Consider the following 13,468-nt stretch of genomic DNA (forward strand, 5'->3'; position numbering starts at 1 on the left):
ATGAAATTTCGCTTTATCTGAAAACGGTACAAAACCAGGCTTCTAAACGCAACTGCCATACACATCACCCTGTAACCCCCACAGAAGGAAACACCAAAAAATCAAGTTGTATTGTTTTTGTGCTCTGTGGAAATTTCAAGAGGTTACCTGTTTTTCGCGTTCAAATTCAGATACCAAGGATCATTGTGTAAGTTCTGCGTTGCCACAAGTACACCTGCCTAATGCGCAGAGTAACACACTCAGATATCAGATTCAAACCCCAGCTTCTCCTTAAACCCCCATATGGTCACCTTGAGCCAATTACAGCCTCTCGGCCCAACCTACGTAACTCACAGTATTGTTCTCACAGTGGCAAACCCAATGCCTACAAGCAGGATCTGAGCACAGGACAGAACCTTTCATTGCTCACAGACTTGGATCTACAGTAGTGAAGGTTGCACTCTGCATGTGCAAGACAGCTTTCTGTCCCCTTCCACTTTATAGCACTCTATGCCTTGAAAGCGGCACAGTGAGATGCAGTAGTAATAGCAGCTGGTAGAAACTGAATGAGGCACAGCCCATACAAGTTGACATGCCCAATTTTTAAAACACTTTCTCCTGCCACAGCATTTCACACACACACCCTCACCACCACATCCTAAGCAGTTGGAGAGAATCCCCCAAATGTACAGAGTAGCTTTTATGAGACACAAGGGACTGTTCTGGGAGAAGACTGGCACTCCCATCTAGGGCTTGGTTAGCTTTGTGACTATAGCAAATGCAACAATAGCTGGTATCTCTTGCCATTATGTGAGTGTCTGCTGCTATTCCTTTGCTTCCCTTGCTGTCTGAGAAGGAAGTATGGGTATAAGTCACTTCCAGATGTCTATTGAACATTCATCCCAGTGGCTGCTGGAAACAAGCCTGGCACCAGCAATGAATCGTGCAGTGCCACAACTCCCGCCCACAAGAAGGTGAGCAGTATTTCGTTGAACCATGCCTCGCATGGTAAAGCACCAGAAGACTTCCAGTAACAGGAAATAACAAATCTGGCAGCCACTAGCAACATCAAGACGAAGTTCTTAGAACACTCCCAAACTGCTAGAATTAAAAGGGAGAGGGAGAGGGAAACTAAAAGTAAAGGGAAACAGACTTTGATCGTTATCGACAACAGGGCTGCCAAATTAGGAAAGACACACAAGCAAAATGCATTGGGGTCAAACTAGACATGACATTACACACATAACTTTCCTTGTGTGGTGTTATATATATAAGGGGGGGCCCTAGGGCCTGTGCTCTTGCTGCTTTCCAATGCCACCTAACCCTCACTAACCCCCACCCCACCCCATTGCCAACCCCAACCCCCTTCCTTTACACCTCACACAAACCTCCATATCCTCACAGCTCCTTCAAGTCCCCTCATATTTGCACAGCACATCTGTGTGCCTCCAGATCCTGCCTTATTCCTCTTGGGGCCCAGTACCACTACCACCCACCACAATTCTGTGCAGGAATCTGCCCTTTTGGGATTTTTAGCTTGTTGGACTCTGTCCTCTGTGACATGCAGAACAACATCACCTGCAGTAAACCCTTCCCTGCCCTTCCTGTAGAGCTTGTGTCCAGAGATAAGCCTGTCCCAGTGGTTCTCTCCAGCTTTCCTTCAAACTTTCATAAAAACTGCCTGAACTCTGTTGCTGTCAGAACATGTTTGTGGTGATACAGAATCGGTATCAGCTATCAGCTATGTTGACTGCAACCCTTGATTTAGGGTTGCATGTTAAGATGAGGACAAATTAAGCAGGCTGGAAAACATTTTTTAAAAACACAAGCTAACAAATCCCACTCAGCCTCAAATCTTGGGAAATAATCTGTCTACATGTCTTTCTGCCAGGGTAAACAAAAAGCAATTATTTGTTCAGAATTAGGAAATGTCTCACTTCGTTCCCATCCCCATGCAAATCTTTTATTTTTCACTGGAAAAAGATACTTGTCTACATTGCAGCATTTTCAGCTGAAATTTGCATGCTCTGTGAACAGCTTAGGATATGACTTTTCCTAGCTGATTTCCTGTTTTGTATAGAACTACTGAATGCCATACAGATCTTAGGTTGACCCAAACTTAAGTCATGATGAGGAAGCTCTATATTCCATAATTGCTGATTCATCACAATCCACTCTTAAGGGAACAATAATTGCAAACAGGAACATTTAGTGCATTAAAAAAAATACATGTCACTGGTTAGACACATTTATCAAATATATATAGATCAGTGAAATATACGTCAGTCTCATCAATTAAAATTTAAGCAATTAAAACAATTTAGATTGCTTTTCATGTCACATGGAGATGTGCAGACAACCCAATCCTACATGCACTGCAGAAAGTAACACACTAGCAGGAATTATTTGATGTTTCTGAGTTTTGATGTTTGGTGCCTACTGATTTTTCTTTATCCGTTTTTTCTGGAGTTTTAGCATTTCAACAGTGCAGGAGTGGAGGGCTGCTTCCTGGTCCTGTTGGTGTGAATAGGAATGTGTTTCTCTGATTGAACTGGGTGTTTCCTGCAACTAAAGCATACATCTTTGATAGAGTTGCAAGTTAGGTGGATAACTGAAATGGACAATAGTATACCATGACTTCAGCAAAGCATTTGACTATGTCTCCCATGAGTCTCCGCCTTGAGCGTCTTTGCCTGGCTGGAATGGGTCCTTGAATTCTAATAAATACTCTTACTTCCCTGGATGGAAGATAGAGAGGAGTGCGTGTGCAGAAACAAACCGCCTATATAAAGGTAAATTTTACATTCTTTGATCTGCTGGCTTTTGCCTCCAGCCACCAAAAGGTTGCTCAGAAGGGAATGTGTTTTAGGGCTCAAAAAGGGTTGCCAATCCTACAAAAGGTGGCGCTGATTTCATCACATACCGTATTGGCCTGAATATAAGCCACACTCCCCCCCCCCAAAAAAAAATTCCTAACATGAAAAGTTAAAGTGCAGCTTAAATTTGCGACCTTACAAAAATGGGCTTTTGTGATATCGCTGCTGAAACAGACATACAGTAAAATGGAACCAAATGTTTTATTGAAGATTTGTGAGCTTGAGACTGTTGTGCAATTAATTCTAATGTCATTCATCACTTGTGGGTCCTCTCTAGTACCTATAGGATTTTCTTCTACATTTGCCATTTATGGGTGTGAATGCCTGCGGAATTTTAAGGGAGCGGCTTATATTCAGGTATTCTCTCTCCCCTCCCCCAAATTTTAAAGGTGCGGGTGTGGCTTATATTCGGGCCAATGCGGTATTTTCGTCGCCAGATTTATTGTTTCACCTGAAGCAGGGGAAACAATGGAACCAGCAGCAAATAGGCTACTAATGAGCAACCTTGTTAAGAACACTGGTAAGCAGCAACAGGGGTCAATCCATTAAATGTCCTGCATATTTCCCTAGAAGCCCCAATTGAAATATGGTCACAATCACACAATACATTTAAAGCATTCTTATACCACTTTAACAGTAAAAAGAATTATTTATTTATTTGTTTGTTTGTTTGTTTGTTTGTTTGTACCCTGCCCATCTGGCTGGGCTCCCCCCCCCAAAGAATCCTGGGAACTATAGTTTGTTGGGGTGCTGATCTCACTGACCTACAGTTGCCAACACCCTTAACAAACTACACTTCCCAGGATTCTTCATGACTGCTAAAGTGGAATAAGGGTACCAGTACTTTAAATCTGTGGATGTGAGCTTAAAAGTAGCCCCAAAATTGCCCCAGGGCACTTGAGAAGCCCAGTGAATGTAATTAACCACAGAAAAAAAGTGGAGGGTAAATCACCCAGAATTTTAGAAAGCCGCATAATTGCTTGGGGTCTCTGCAGTTCACTCAAAACCTTTTGGCAGGCCATATTTGGCCCGCTGGCAGTGCGTTACCTACCCCAGCTTTAAGTACCAAGAAGATGTGCTCTCTGTAATTTGAACCAATGACCAGTTTTGTTGCTGTGTCCTTAACCAACTTAAGCTTCTAGCCCTACATTGGAATGGCATAGTTACCAGGGTTTATACAACTGTAGCTGCTTCACAGATTTCAAGGAAGGGCAACAGCTTGCCTAACAGCCCAAGCTCGTAAAATGTGCTACGAAGCACAGAAAACACTTGAGCAACCAACTCATCCCCAGAGGTGAGTCTAACAGCACACCCATACTGTGAGGCTGCTTCTTCAATAGAAATGAGTTGCCGCGCTGCCTTTGGGCATCGCCTCCACAAGTACAAGCAGTAGATTTCTCTCTAAGAACATTTTAGTTGAAGAAAGTACCCCCAAGGATTTTAGCACTCTAGGGAGTTGCCTAGTCTGCCATTTTAAGTTAGGTTGATCCTACCAAGAGTCCTTGTGCTCAAGACAGGTTCTGGGCTCAAGTTCTGTTTCCGTGATCCCTTAGCGCACCAGTTCATACTGTGAGAGAAGAATGGGAAACTGTTGACTAGGATTGGGCTTTGCCAAAGCATTTGCACACGTCCCTTTCGTGTGATAGTTGAGAGAATCTGCTTCCTCCTGTTGGGCAATCCCCTCTGCCATGTTTGTGCATGGTTTGAAAGTTAGAGTTGTTGTTTTTTTACTTGCTTCTGCAAACAAATGCCTCGATTGCCAAGAGTTCCCTGTTTGATCACACCGCTTCAAAAATGTCAACATGTTCGTGTTTAAGGCACTTTGGCTGACACTGAGTTCTCTCATCATCCCATAAACTACGGAAACCAAGGAAGATCTCACTGGCCGATGAATGTGTGCATGAATGAGTAAGTGAATGAATTAACAGCTGCTTGTGTCTTGGTCCCCCTCAAGCAGATGAACTAATTTACCCCTTCATTGCTTATGCATCTACTTTTCTGTAATTTTATCTTTTTTATTAAAATATCATGATGTGGATATACAGCGGTACCTCGGTTTAAGAATAGCCCTGTTTACGAACTATTCAGTTTACGAACTCTGCAAAACCGGAAGTAGTGTCCCGGTTTGTGAACTTTACCTCAGTCAAAGAACGGAATCCAAACAGTGGAAGGGCACCAGCGGTGGGAGGCCTCATTAGGGAAAGCGCACCTCGGTTTAAGAATGGTTTCGGTTTAAGAACGGACTTCCAGAACAGATTAAGTTTGTAAACCGAGGTACCACTGTATACCATCACACATGCAGGTGGTGTTGATAAATGTATACTCTGCCTTTCTACAAGGAGAGGAGGCAGCTTACACATCAACACAGTACATGCAAAAATAAATATATACCCTAAAAACAAAGCAAACAAGTAAAACCAAAAAGAGTTAAAAACAAGCAATGAAAAGCAAGCGTTTTAAAAGCAGATCACACAACTGGCTATTAGAAATCATAGGACTGTAGTGTCCTCCCCTCCTTTGGCTCATTTTTTCTCCTTCAAAATATGCAAGCAAATAGTTTGTTTCAATATCACAGCAATCTACCTTCATTTTTCACTGCACTACTTCCAATATTTAAAAAGTGGTGCTCACCCTCCAAAGAAGAAAAGGAAGATAACATCCTCTATCATCCTAATCTGTGTGGGAGAAGGAGTATGCTGTTCTTCAAGATACAGTCATACCTCAGGTTGCGAACGCTGCGGGTTATGTCTTTTCAGGTTGCGCTCAGCGCCAAACCCGGAAGTACCAGAACGGGTTTTGGCGCTCACACATGCACAGAACCACTAAATCACACTTTGCACATGCCCAGAAGCGATGATTTACGTCACACGCGTGCACAGGCACGGCACTGCGGGATATGAACGCTGCGGGTTGCAGGCGTGCCTCCATCACGGATTACATCCCCAAACCGAGCGTCCACTGTACACACAAGTGTTTTACAACAGATACACAAATGAAATGTAATCAGCGGGTGGGCCTACAAGAAATGGTTCAGGCTGTACTTTTCTCTTCCTAGCTCCCCCAGAAGAAAGTAATAAGGTATGGGGGAAAACTGATTTCAGTTTTCATTCAAAGCTGAATCTATCAAATTTGCACTTTCTGAAACAACATAAGAACCAAAAACACAAACGCCGTTCAAAATTCACCTATATCTGAATTTTGTGGTGCAGTTCTCCCATCAGTTTTTACAAAAATGCAACTCTTAGGAGAAAGTGTGCATACAAAATGAAAATAACATTAAAAATGCATTACAGTGGTACCTACCTCTATATACTATACTAAGAGCGTGCATAAATTGCATATAGTAGTGAAAATATACAGAATTTCATTATATTAGGGGAAATACAGTGGGACCTCGGGTTACAGACGCTTCAGGTTACAGACGCTTCAGGTTACAGACTCCGCTAACCCAGAAATAGTACCTTGAATTAAGAACTTTACCTCAGGATGAGAACAGAAATCGCACGGCGGTGGCGCAGCGGCAGGGGGAGGCCCCATTAGCTAAAGTGGTACCTCAGGTTAAGAACAGTTTCAGGTTAAGAACGGACCTCTGGAACGAATTAAGTTCTTACCCTGAGGTACCACTGTATATGAGTTGAAATTACTTTACAAAATGTGTACATCAATCAGAACAGCATACAAATATGTGTTTATGAGGAGAAATTCACACAAAAATGCTGAATAGTTTTCATGAGGCTTAACAACAATAAAAATAGATTGACTTCCGGTTTGGTGCCGGTCAATGGCGGACGGGAGTCCGACGGCTCCGTCCTCCGTTAGGCTTTAGGGATTACCGTGCCTGCGCCACGGGTCCCTTAAAGCCACGGGAAGAGCGTCCCGTGGACCGACTGCTTCGTGGGTCCCAGACGTGCCGTCTCCGCTCCTGATTGACCCTCGTAAGGGGGAAAATCAGGCGAGCGAAGCTCCGGCACGGGACTGAAGAAGCGACTGCCTGCGGAGGATCAAAGCAGCGATCCCGCCAGACTCGAGCACCCGGCACTTCCGACATAGAAACTTCCAAAGAAACTCTGTAAGTTAAAGTCTTGGATTGTTTGACAAGTTTGGAGAGTACTGCTTGCAGAGGAAACTTTAAAAGGAAGCCTGTTCCCTTTGAACTGTTCGCGCGAGCTTGGTAGCGCTAAAAGATCAAAGCCGCGACTAACGGGAAAGTTTTGCGAACTCTGCCAAACTTTTTAAAAGTGGTTTAAAAGTTGTTTAAAGGATATTTAGAGACTTAAAAACAGTTGATATGGCAAAAGAAGACACCGCTCGCCCTCTGGACTAGGATTCCGGGTCGGTAGCGGGCTGCAATATATTGTTGCCATTTTTTCTTTGTTGGTGTTACAGTGACTGTTTACCAGTGGAGACATTTTGACTTCTTTGTAGCCAGATACAAGTTATTTTATGGACTTGGTGGTAACACTGCAAGTGAGAAACAGCTACTGACTTGGGCTATTTAAAATAAACTCTTCTTGGCTTGAAGGAATTTATAACTTTGGAAAAATTTGAACTCTTTGCCTAAAAGTTGGATCTTTGGACTGGTGTGGGCTTCTGGCTCAGCAGCCTCTTTGTTCTCAGAAGTGAGTTGCTGGCCACCTGGTGTTTACTTTTGGGACTGTTGGTCTTCCACTGTGAATGTCTGAGATTGTTACCACAGCAACTGGAGTGACCTTGAGATTACAATTGCAGAGCCCACAGGAAATGGACACTAGATCTAAAACAGCTGGCTCCAGCTCTGCACAAAAAGAGGCTCTGTTTCCCTAACTCTTCAGGAACAAATGGAGAAATTGGTTGCTAGCGTGGCAGAAATTGCAGCAGGATTGAAAAGTGTGACTGAAGGGTTGAAGCAAACACAAGATTCAGTATCATCAGTAAATACAACAGTGAACTCTGCAATAGAAAAACTCCAAGTGGATATAAAAGCTGATATTAAAAATTCCACCCAGACCTTGGAAAGATCAATTGGCCAAATTGAGGAGAACGTAAGGAAGAACAGAGAAGAAATTAATAAAATTGGGCAGGAGGTGACTACTTTGAAAAAGGACTCTGAGGAAATCAAAGTGGTCAGGGAAAAAATAAAAAAGGTGGAGGAAAAATTGGACAATTTAGATTTGGAGCAGATAGAGAATATTGGAACACGACAGAGAACTGTTGAGGAATCTCTTGCCTTTTTGCAACTTCACCAGAGAGAAGGAAACATCCGTCTAAGGGGTCTTCCAGAATTGGAAGGAGAAGACCTAAAAGCCTACATCGTGGAGCAATTTTCAACATACTGGGAGCTAGAAGAGGTAAACGTCTCAGCACGCATAGTGAAGGCCTTCAGATTTGGACCTAGAGGTTCCAGAGGAAAGAAAAGCACTAAAACAGTCAGCGACTGTTTGATTGTGCTACACGATAGACACGACAGAGACTACTTTCTGGACTTACACTACAGAAACAACCTGGTGGTACAGCAGAATAAAGTAATTTTTTATAAGGATATCCCCAGATTTTTCCTGGACAAAAGAGCTCCTTATAACGACTTGGTTACTGAGCTAAGAAGAAGAAAGATCCCCTTCAGTTGGGAATTCCCAGAAGGCCTTGCATTTACGTTTGAAGGGAAAAAGATAAGAATAAGATCCTTGGCGGAAAAGCAAAAGTTTTTGGACAAACACCTGGAACAATTCAAAGGCACTCCACTTGATCCAGCACAGCTTTACAAGTTTCCAGAAGTATTTCCACCACCGCCGGGACTACCAGGGCCAAGCCAGGATCCAGAGGAAGGCAAGAAAGGAGAAGCAACTGGAGGAGGAGAATAAATAAAGGAAAATGGCGCTCAAGTTAATGACATGGAATGTTCGGGGATTGAACCAGAGACCAAAGAGACGCAGAGTGTTTTATAGCATAGAAAAGAAGAATTTGGATATAATATGCCTACAGGAGACCCACATAGTCCGACGTCACAGAAGACTACTACAGAACAAAAAATTAGGCCAAGAGTTTATATCATCGGATAAGGTCAAGAAGAGAGGTGTAGTGATTTACGCAAAGGAGAAATATAGCCCAAGACAGCTATTTAAAGATGAGGAAGGGAGATACATCGCAATTGAAATTAACGTACAAGGCGAAAAATTTTTGATTCTGGGACTTTATGCACCAAATGATGGAAAGTCGATTTTCTACAAAAAAATACATGACTTGCTGTTGGACTATTTGGACTATAAGGTAGTTTGCCTTGGAGACTTCAATGGGGCAGTTTCCACATTAATGGACAGATCTCAAAGAACTAAATTAACGAACGATGGGAAACTCCCAAAGACTTTCTTTGAAATGGTGGACAATTTGAATTTGGTGGACACTTGGAGATTAAAAAACCCCACAGAAACAGAGGCAACGTACTTCAGTGAATCTCAGCAGTCATGGTCGAGGATAGACTACATCTGGATCTCGAATGAATTGGCTCCAAAAATACAAAAGGCAGAAATTGGTCCCAAAACGCTTTCAGACCACAATCCGGTACAGCTAAATTTAAAAATGATTTCCAAGGATTCTTTTAGATGGAGAATGGATGACGCATTGATGAGAGACACCAAGCTAGTAGAAAGAGCGGCGAAAAAGATGAAAGAATATTTTCAAATCAATTGGAGTTCTGAAGTGGAGAAAAGGATTGCCTGGGATGCAAGTAAAGCGGTAATGAGAGGATTCCTCATAAGTGAAAAAGCAAAAAAGAAGAAACAACAAAATGCAGAAATGGAGAGATTGTTGAAATTAATCAAAGAAAAGGAAAAAGAATTAAGAGGACATCCCAGATGTGTCAAAATTCAAAAAGAAATTAAATACTTGCAATCCCAATACGCGAATATTATGAATCAAGATATCGAATGGAAAGTGAAAATGATGAAACAAAGAACATTTGAATCTGCTAATAAATGTGGAAAACTACTAGCTTGGCAACTAAAGAAAAGACAAAAGGTAAATGTCATCAGCAACTTGGTAGTAAATGGAAAAAACGTAGAGAAACCAGAGGAAATCAGATGGTGTTTTCAGAGATTTTATAAGCAACTGTACAAGGAGGAGAAGATAGATGAAGCAGAGATAGACCGATTTCTGGAAAAGAATGGATTGCAAAAAGTTCCAGAGGAAAAACTAACAACCCTCAACCACCCAATATCGACACAAGAGATAGAAGATGCAATAAATAATATGCAATTGGGGAAGGCCCAAGGACCGGATGGACTAACAGCAAAATATTACAAGACATTGAAAGATTGGCTATCGCAGCCGTTAAGAGAAATTTGCAATAAAATACTAGAAGGAGATAGGGCACCAGAGACGTGGAAAGAAGCCTTTATCACACTGATTCCAAAACCAGATACAGATAAGACTCTAATGAAAAATTATCGTCCAATATCCCTTTTGAATGTGGATTATAAAATCTTCGCAAATGTTTTGGCTACAAGATTGAAAAGAGTGTTGAAAGACTATATACATAGAGACCAAGCAGGTTTCTTGCCAGGAAGACAAATAAGTAATAACACGAGAATTATTGTGGACATTCTAGAAAAACTGGAGAGAGACATAAATACAGATGCGGCACTATTGTTTGTTGATGCAGAGAAAGCATTTGATAAAGTATCATGGACATTTATGAAAAAGAATTTGGAAAAGATGGGAGTTGGAGAAAAATTCTTAAATGTCATTAAGGCCATCTATACAGAACAAAGAGCAAAAGTAATAGTAAACAGTGTGATATCGGAGGAGATTGAAGTTGAGAAAGGAACAAGACAAGGGTGCCCTATCTCCCCTCTACTTTTTATCACGGTCTTGGAAGTCCTTCTAAATATGATTCGAAAAGACAAACAGACAAAAGGAATTAGAGTGGGAGAGAAAGAATACAAATTACGCGCCTTCGCAGACGATCTGATGCTATCCCTGCAAGAACCGGAAAGCAGTGTCCCCAGAGCCTTGGAATTAATTGAACAATTTGGACTTGTAGCTGGCTTCAAATTAAATAAGCAGAAAACCAAAGTTCTAGGTAAAAATTTGAGTGCAGAACAGATTCAAAGAATACAGGAAGCCACAGGCCTCAATTTTGTTAAAACTGTAAAATATCTAGGTATCAATCTCACAACCAAGAATTTGAACCTGTACAAGGACAACTATGAAAAACTGTGGATGGAGATAAAAAAAGATATGGAAATTTGGACAAGACTTAAACTGTCGTTAATGGGAAGAATAGCAGTGGTTAAAATGAATGTCCTACCAAGGATGCTGTTTTTATTCCAAGCCATACCAATTTTGGATAAACTAGACTGTTTTAAGAAATGGCAAAAGGACCTATCGAAATTTATATGGCAGGGCAAAAAGCCTAGAATCAAGTTTAAGATCTTAACAGACTCTAAAGAGAGAGGAGGCTTTGCCCTGCCGGATTTAAGACTTTACTTTGAAGCAGCGGCCTTTTGCTGGTTAAAGGATTGGTTTAAATTAGAGAATGTTGATGTGTTGGACTTGGAAGGACACGATAATATGTTCGGTTGGCATGCATACCTTTGGTATGACAAGGTTAAAATTCACAGAACTTTTAAGACTCATATAGTTAGAAAATCCTTGTATCAGGTTTGGACTAGATATAAAGATCTGTTGGAGAGAAAGACTCCTAGATGGATTTCTCCAGTGGAGGCCAAGGCCTATAAGAGACCGAACATGTCTGCAAATTGGTTAAGATATATGGACATATTGCAGCAGGAAGGGGACTCATTTAAGTTAAAAAGCTACGACCAAGTGAAAAGTCAGGTCCCCGATTGGCTGCAATATCATCAGGTGTATGAAACATTTAAAATGGACAAAAAAGTTGGTTTTCAAGTAGAAAAATCAAAACTGGAAACAGAACTGATAGAATCGAACTTTAAGAACCTTTCCAAAATGTATAATCTTTTGCTAGAGTGGCATACGAAAGATGAACTGGTTAAATCGTCAATGATAGATTGGGCGAAAGATGTAGGGCACAATATTATGATGGATGACTGGGAGAGATTGTGGCAGAAAGGTATCAAATTTACTGCTTGTCATAGTTTAAGAGAAAACATAATGAAAATGGTGTATAGATGGTATTTGACACCAGTTAAGATAGCTAAGATGAATACCAAAATGTCAGATGTATGTTGGAAATGTAAACATGCGAAAGGTACCTTTTTTCATATGTGGTGGTTGTGCCCAACGGTAAATGCTTTCTGGGATAAGATTTATAATGAGCTTAAGAAGGTAATGAAAGTTACCTTTTGTAAGAAACCAGAGGCATTTCTTCTGAGCATAACCAACGAAGAGATACCCAGTCAGGACAGAGTGTTTTTTATGTATGCCACAACAGCGGCTAGAATCTTACTGGCAAGAACATGGAAAGGTGAAGAGATACCAACAGTGGAAGAATGGCAGATGAAGATGATGGAATACATGGAACTCGCAGAACTGACCGCCAGAATCCGGGACCAGAGGGAGGAGAAGGTGTCACAGGAGTGGAAAAAATTTAAAGACTATTTAGTCAAATCAGTTAAATTGAACATTTGAGCAGAATTAAACAGAATATCGGCTTTAGTAGACTTGTGTCAGATAAAACCGTTAAGAGGAAATTTTTATGCGAATGATGTATTTGTTAAAATATGTTAAGATATGATGCTAAGATAAGATTTATAGTTGATTAGGTATTTGATTAAGTAAAGTTAAGCATATCAAAATTTGGGCAAATGTCAATTGAACAAGATATAAAGCTACCTAGAAGATATATATGATTTTGAAGACAGTGGAGGGAATGGGGGAAGCCCCCAAATAGAGAAGATAGAAACAAGGAAAGTATGAAGATTAGCGTTAGCTTAAGGTTTGTATAAGTTTCTTTTTCTTTTTATTGTTATTGTTTGATTATGTTTATGTTGTGTGTTTTATGGTGTTAATGTTGGTGTTTATGTTATGTTTTTCTTTTGTTTTAATTGAAAATAATAAAAATCTTATAAAAAAACAATAAAAATAGATTGCAGATTGCTGCAGAAATGCGGAGAGCTGAATTTAAGGTTGGAAAAACAAGAAACAGAGAGGTGAAAATAACAGATCCTTCTATCCATGTTCAGGGGGCATACTGGAGTTGGCAGTCAGCAGGACCAGAGCCAAAAGCCAGTGGGGAGATCCCTTTTGTTGCTCTCCTTACCTCTCTTTCTGTCTGCCACCACCTCCCCTCTTTTCCCCCATCATCTCTCTTCCTAAGCAACCAGCACAGGGAGCGCTTGGCTTCTGAGCAGGTTGCCAAGAAATGGAATTCACTTTCTCAGTGCCCCACTGGTTCTCCTAAATTTCAAAGACTGCACAACTTGTAGTGGAGATGACTGGAGGTTATTGAGTGAGTGAATGAATGAATGAATGAATGGGTGGGTGGGTACGAAACATAGGAAGCATCTTGGTCCATTGGTCCATCCAGCTCAGTATCTACACTAACTGGCAGAAGTTCTCCAGGGTTTCAGACACAGGCCTTTTCTACCCCAGCCTGAAGATGCTACAGTTTGATCCTCAGATCTTCTGCATACAAAGCAAATGATCTTCCACCGCTGAGC

The sequence above is a fragment of the Lacerta agilis genome, chromosome 14 (assembly GCF_009819535.1).
Source record: "Lacerta agilis isolate rLacAgi1 chromosome 14, rLacAgi1.pri, whole genome shotgun sequence".
In the NCBI taxonomy this organism is placed as follows: Eukaryota; Metazoa; Chordata; class Lepidosauria; order Squamata; family Lacertidae; genus Lacerta; species Lacerta agilis.